Source organism: Oryza sativa, chromosome 9 (genome assembly GCF_034140825.1).
Source record: "Oryza sativa Japonica Group chromosome 9, ASM3414082v1".
NCBI lineage: Eukaryota > Viridiplantae > Streptophyta > Magnoliopsida > Poales > Poaceae > Oryza > Oryza sativa.
In genome coordinates, this window is record NC_089043.1 from 10269094 (window position 1) to 10275800 (window position 6707).

The window sequence follows — 6707 nt, forward strand, 5'->3', positions numbered from 1 at the left end:
ACTCGGAATTAAGAAGACAAGATTGGTTATATAGCTTCGAAAGTTCACGTTCTCTGGTACTATATACTATCATGTACACGTAAGGCCCGCTGTTATATACTGTGAGTCGTGAGTAGTAACTTCTTAATTACTATATTTTAAAATTTAAAAGTGACAAAAAGTTAAAAGCCCCACACGAGTACCCTCACCTTTATCTCAATATTTTACTACTTTAAGACTAGCTATTTCTTTAAAATGACTAGTGGCCCACATTCTAAAAATTAACAAACTCGGTTAGCGATTTGTGTTGACAACAAACTTCTCGTACTACCATCAACCACTAACTGTTACTCCATACACCGCCACCATCGCTCTTTCTTCATGAGCCACCATCATTCTTCCTCTCCGTTTTTGCATGTGCAACCGCACCCTCTAGTTACCCTCCATAAGCCACTTTTTTCCCTCTCCCTCTCATCATGCACACTATTGCAGGGACTCACGGAGGTAGGAGTCGACCCGATGAAAAGCGGAGACGCTAGATCCAAGCTCCTTCTTCCTGGATCTAGCGGTTCCCCAACCGTCGGAGGGAAAAAGAAAATGGAGAGAGAGAGTTAGTGTGTGGTTGCTAAGTCACTGGACTTGGAGATGGATGAAATATGATGGTCCAAATTGAAATGTAAAGTTAGTTGTTTTGTAAATGAAAAGAATAATATGAAAACTTTTAAGAATAATTTACTTTTTTTTCTTTAACACAATTAAAGATGAGTTGTCTATTACTCTGTAAGTCTGGTGGTGGCATTGTGCGGCACGAGCTGGCGGCAGCGATGGTTTGGGCCGGATTTGAGTCTGTGGTGTAGGCCGAGAGCGGGCGTGGAGGAGATGGCTAGTCTCGGGGCTTCGGCTCTCCCTGGCCGGGCTGGAGAGGGAGAGCTGAGGCTTCGGCCTCCCATGGCCAAAGGTTGAAGACGAAGAGGAAACAAGGAAAAAGAAGAAAGATGAAGGGGCAAAGTGGAAAAAATAGAAATGAGAGAAACGGAAGGAAAGAGAATAAGTGAAAAGGCTGAGAACTTGTAACATACCAAGAATTTCACCTAGAAAAATTTTTGAGCAAAATTTAAAACTTTTTGAAAGCTAATGCATTTGAGAAAATATTAGCTGATTTTAAAGTTAAAATCCTATAAATAAAATAAAACACAAAGTTTTGTTGGGACAAGATTAGAGCTAATCTAAAATTTGATTTTATAAAATCTTGAGTTAATAAACTTCAATTCAAATAAGTTGGTTTAATCTTAAAATGGAAATTTAACCCTTTTGTTTTGCATTTTAACCTAACCAAAATATTTGAACTAAAAGCAAATAGATGGGACTATAAGTTTTAAAATAAGCAAAACCTAAACGGAAATAAATACACTTGGTTGTATGTGCATTTTATTATTTTAGTTTTGTTTTTGGATATTCTTGGTGCATCTCATAATAGGTTTCATATGCATGTCATGTAGAAAGAAAATTCCTAAAAATAAATTAAGCAACAATAAATTGCGCAAAAATTCTCATAAATACTACACAACACCCTTATCTCCCAGTAATTTTACTTTGAATTTATCACAACAGTTGTACCACAAATAAATTCTTCAACACAGCTATAAATCTAAAAACAGCATACCAATTAGCCTACTTTGCACCATCACCAAAATTTAACCATAACTCATCTATCAATGCCCCTTGGTCAGAATGTTAAACACACGTTACTCTACCACCTGGTGCAATGGACTAATTAAATTTGGAAAGAAACCACATGAAATGAAAGACACAAGTTAGATAAACAGTATTTTGATTCCAGTCAATAGATTAACTAGTCAACTTTACTAAATTACCATGGTAACTCAAAAAGTAATTAAATCTTGAAACTTGACACATTGAACCATCAAATCTTTGTCCAACTTGCAGCAACCTTGTCTCCTCTTAATTCTAAAATTAAATGGATGAGAGGATGAGAGTAATCTAGTAAAATAAAATAGTGCCAACACTTAAAAAATAGTCTACTCCTTCCACACCTCTCTCTTGCATGTGGGACCCTGTTCATGTGGGACCCATGTGTCATACACCCACAGCCGACGCATCATCTACTCATCACACATTTAATTTTTCCCTTATTTATTAAAAGGTGAGAGAGAGATTAAAATACAATTCCTACCTAAAGTACTACTCTACCTCTGAAGCCTACCTAGAAAGTATCTACTTGGGCCCATTTGTCATCCATATGCCAGCCTTCTACCCATGTGATCACTCATTTTAATCTATGTATACTTCATCAAAGAGAGAAAGAGAGAGTTAAAGTCCAATTTTCACCCAAGACATCACCATACCTCTTCAATCTTCTAGGAAACATCCACAAGGGACCACTTGACAGGAACTAGAGCTATTTTTGGTGAAGTAGAAGAGATTACACCGCCCTAGATTGAGCCAACCTTTTAAAATCGTGTTAGAGCCAAATGTTGACACCTAGCTCTCACCATGCCACCTCAACTTTCACCATTAAACAAGAAAACTCGCCACTGTAATCTCCATCTCTCCCTCACCGTGTTCCCCTAGGAAAATCCACAAGAACTTCCTCGGAGGAGCCGAGAACTTCGCCCTTTTCTCTCGAACCGAAGATGTTTGATTCGTAGAAATTTTTTTCTGGTGAGCTTCGCCGCATTCCATTCATGTCAACGTGATCTTCTTCCTCTGCCTGATCGATCCATTAATCTGGTCTCCATTTTGGCACAGATCGAGCACCTTGTGCCAAGCTCGACGTCGCTCTCGGTGTCCAGAGCGCCCGCTGACCGAGCCCTCGCGCCACGAGCGTCGCCAAGGTACTAGTAGGCTACCCACCAAGGGAATCAAGCTGGGGAGCTCCCAATCGCGAGATCGAACCTTTCTTCCTCAAGTCCGGCCGCCGGCTATCGTCGTCAATTCATCGTTCTCGGGTGAGCTTCGGTGCAATTCCTCGCTCGAGTAGTATCTCTAGGGCATCTCTAATCCATTCCCCTTCTCTCCCTGGCAGCCGGAAGACCGGAGGAAGCCGACGTCGTCGCACTGCTGTTTTCCGCCGCCGCCGGAGCGTTCCTCGGTTCTCCATCGCTGTCCAAGCTTCGCCGGAGCACACACGACCTCAAGTGAGTCTCCAGGAGTCCCGTAGAGGCACATGCATGCTCTAAATGGCACCTCACCCCGAAGCACACCGCCGCTCGCGCTGCCGCCGTCGTTGACACCGACCACCGCAGCCCGCGAAAACACTACCACTAGCTTCGCCATAATCTGCTGCATGTTTTTGATTTTGGTCGCCCGAAGAGATTGGCCGCCGTTCGCCGCCGGCGACGGCGAAAAGTTTGCCGACCGCCGCCGCTCCGCATCTCCCTGCCACTTTCTCACTGACAAGCGGGACCCACTTCATTAGGTGCTAAGGATTTGATTAGTACGAGTTTAAATCTTGTAGGATCTTATTTGTAAATGTTCTCTGCATGACTTGTGGACCCTCGGAGCTAAATGCAATTCATTTAAAGCTCAGGAACCTTTCTGTATATTGGTCTCAGTCAATGACTCGTGGACCCATCCTTTTAGAATCTGAAAATACTAAAGAAAATGCCTTAGTGAATATCTAATCAACAGAAAAATAGGTTAAATTATAAACTGCATATAAAATACATCTTAGCTCCAATCTGGATGAACTAAATTTCTGTAGATTCACCAAGTTATGAACTTTAATATGGAACTATAAAACTTGGCACTTACAGTAGAAGAAATAGCTCTAATAATTCACATAAGAAATAATGAACATAGGGCAATCTCCAACTTAGAAAATTCATATAAAATTTATCTTAACTCAATTTGGAGTGAGACAAGTTCCAGTGTGCTCACAAAACCATACTCTTAATTTTCATGAACTAAAACTTAATACCTTCTGTAGTACAAATATTACCAAATATCTATCTATTAAAATAACTAGTGTAGTGAAAACTAGAAACTATAAAATCCATAAGTAATTCATTTTAACTCTAAATGGGCAAAACTAAATTTTTTTTAGTTTCGCAGAAGTATGCACTTTAGATATATAGACTAATCTCTAGGTGGAACCATATCCAAAACAAAACTAAAATTCGAAATAACTAATAAAAACTATAGCAAATGATCTAGCTTGTATAGTTTATAATAAAATCATGCTAACTCTAAAAATGGTGAAACGAATTTTGTTGAACTCCTAAGAACATCCCCTTTACTGCAGTAACCCAGCACTTCACAAAACATGACCCTAAAATGTACCTAAGGTCTAATAGAATTTAATAATCTAGTGCTAGTATTAAAACTTTGAAAATTAATAACTCACAAATGCAAAGCAATAAAATAAAAATTCTTTCACCACAAATCCTATCCACACAGTATCTGTGCATGGTAGAAAACTCATGCATTTTAGAGCATTTTGTATTTTTAGTATATTTTGGTACTTATTTGCATACCGTGTTATTTGTATAGATTATTGCATTGACAGTGAAGGAGTGAATTAAAATGCTATCTAATTTCTCAAGATTAAGGCAAGTTCTCCTCCCATCCTTTGATCACATTGAATCCCATGATTTGAGGAATGAAAATATTTGTTTGCAAAGTTGCATATGAACTTAGACTATATCGGTATTTTAAAACTTGGTTATGGTAGTTATGTCCTATTTGCTGCATATTCCTCCTTGAATAATTGTGATCCTTATTGTTTGTACCCCTAGAAATGGTTAGAGTACACTCATTGTGCTCAAATGGGTGTATATATGCTCTATATGCAACTACTTACTTAGCCATGCTTAGAATTATGCAAAGTACTTATTTCATCTATTATTAAAATGTGATTTTGATATATGAACACTTGTTGGAATAAAATGAATATGTTGGATATTTGCGAACTAAAATGTGTAAAATGTGTAAAATGTGGTTTTAGATCCGGGCGGCAAGAGGTATGCATATGGTATTAATTGCATACCGATAGGGGGAGTGTTTGCCCAAGTCCATAAGGACCGAAGTTGTGTCACCAACTTAAAATTAACCGTACATCCACATGTGCTAGTATGGGATGGCCTTAGCTCATTAAGTTGTTTATTATTTATCCTTGCATTAGGGAGGCCGTTGTAGTAGCGATCGTACCTACTAGTGAACTGTAGGGCTATTTGTGTTTATGTAAATTGCAAAGGGGACGATTGTACCGATCCGCCTTTTATGTGTATGATGTTTATGAGGGGATGACTGTAACGTTCCGCCTCACTTTTATTTATGGTTTGATAGGGAACGACTGTGTTGTTCCGCGTGAGGGGACGACTGAAATGTTCCGCCTCACGTACAACGTTGAGTGCCACATAGGAAGCGATTGTACCGGCTTGTCTATGGTGTTATATTGGTAAAGATCTCCCCACTATAATAACATTAAGATTCTAGACTTAGTGTGGAACAACACTCATCGTGCTCATGCAAGGATTAGATAATAAATAATGTAAAGGCTTCGTTATGATCTCTAGACCACATTCACCATGAAGAGTGTGCTAGTGCGTCGCGAGCACGAAACAAACTAGAGTGTTCATATCATGTGGGTAAAGCTGTACAAACTCTGTAGAGTCTAAAAACTAATCGATTAGCCGTGCTCATGGTCATGAGCGCTTGGTGAAGTGTCATGAGTATAGACTTATGTTTTAAAATGTGTTATGAAACTTGGGTTTGGAATGGGTGAAAAGTGTTGAGTTGTGTAAGTGTGATGATAATTATATGACTTGTCGTCAAGGAAGACAACAAGAGTATGCTTATGATGATATAATGATATTTATGATGAACTTAAAAAATGTTTTGTTAACTGAATCATCAACTTCTTTACAAAAGTATTGTGAAACAAAACTTGCTTTATGCTGAAATTGAACTACATATTGCCCTCCTTTGAATATATGCCTTACATGTAGTATGTTATGATTGTCTTGTGCTTGCTGCTTGCCAGTATATTAATTTGATTAATGTACTGATTCTTGCTGTTGAGTTAACCTTTTGCTTGCAGGTTTTAGAGTTAGTCTTTGAGTGATGCGGGTTTCGATTGCTTCTTCTAGGATGAGAACTTAATGGATGAACCCTTAGTCGATGTGCTTGTGTTTGGTAGTCAAGCTTCCGTTGTTCCCTAATATGTCTACTTGGCCGGTCGGCCTATGTATCTATTAAGTAGTTGTAACCTGAATTTTATTTGCTTTAGATGTGTTTGCTATGTATGTCGATGCTTAAGATGAAAGTGTGAATCTAGTGCACATCCTCGGAATTAAATTCACATGAGTATGAGTTAAGAATATTTGAGATGTTGTAGATCTTTAGCTATTTTTGTCAAGTCTCATGAATGTATAACACATCTGATCGCCACCTTCGAGTGGTTTGATGGGCACATCTCAGGCTGAAGTTGACTGGCAGGCTAAAGGTCTAGCAATGTTTCCAATATTTTTCTCTCGAGGCGTCGGATATTTCATTATGCTTGTTTGATGACTTGAATTATTCACTTCATCTCTCAAATATAGTGTTAATCTCTCAAATATAGTGGAAGGTCCGGAGAGCCTATGATTGGACTTTTTCGGAAAATTTCAAATTTAGAATATTTGGAATTTTAAGAGGATTTAGGCAAATAAGAATTGAATAGGAACATTTTGGATTTGTGTGGAATTTGATTAGCAGTTTGAGCTCCA

The 6707-nt window shown here is 38.6% G+C and overlaps 1 long non-coding RNA gene across 2 annotated transcripts; it reads left to right on the plus strand.

Annotated features, from left to right (window-relative positions):
* Positions 1 to 2344: 2344 nt before the first annotated feature.
* On the plus strand, positions 2345 to 6348 carry LOC9267094 (uncharacterized). Of its 2 annotated transcripts, XR_010734873.1 has the most exons (5): positions 2345 to 2661; positions 2749 to 2948; positions 3026 to 3137; positions 4492 to 4550; positions 6041 to 6348. It is a non-coding gene; the product is annotated as an uncharacterized lncRNA (long non-coding RNA). The 2 variants fall into 2 exon arrangements; XR_010734874.1 differs by lacking the exon at positions 4492 to 4550 and having other exon boundaries at positions 2374 to 2661.
* Positions 6349 to 6707: the final 359 nt, after the last annotated feature.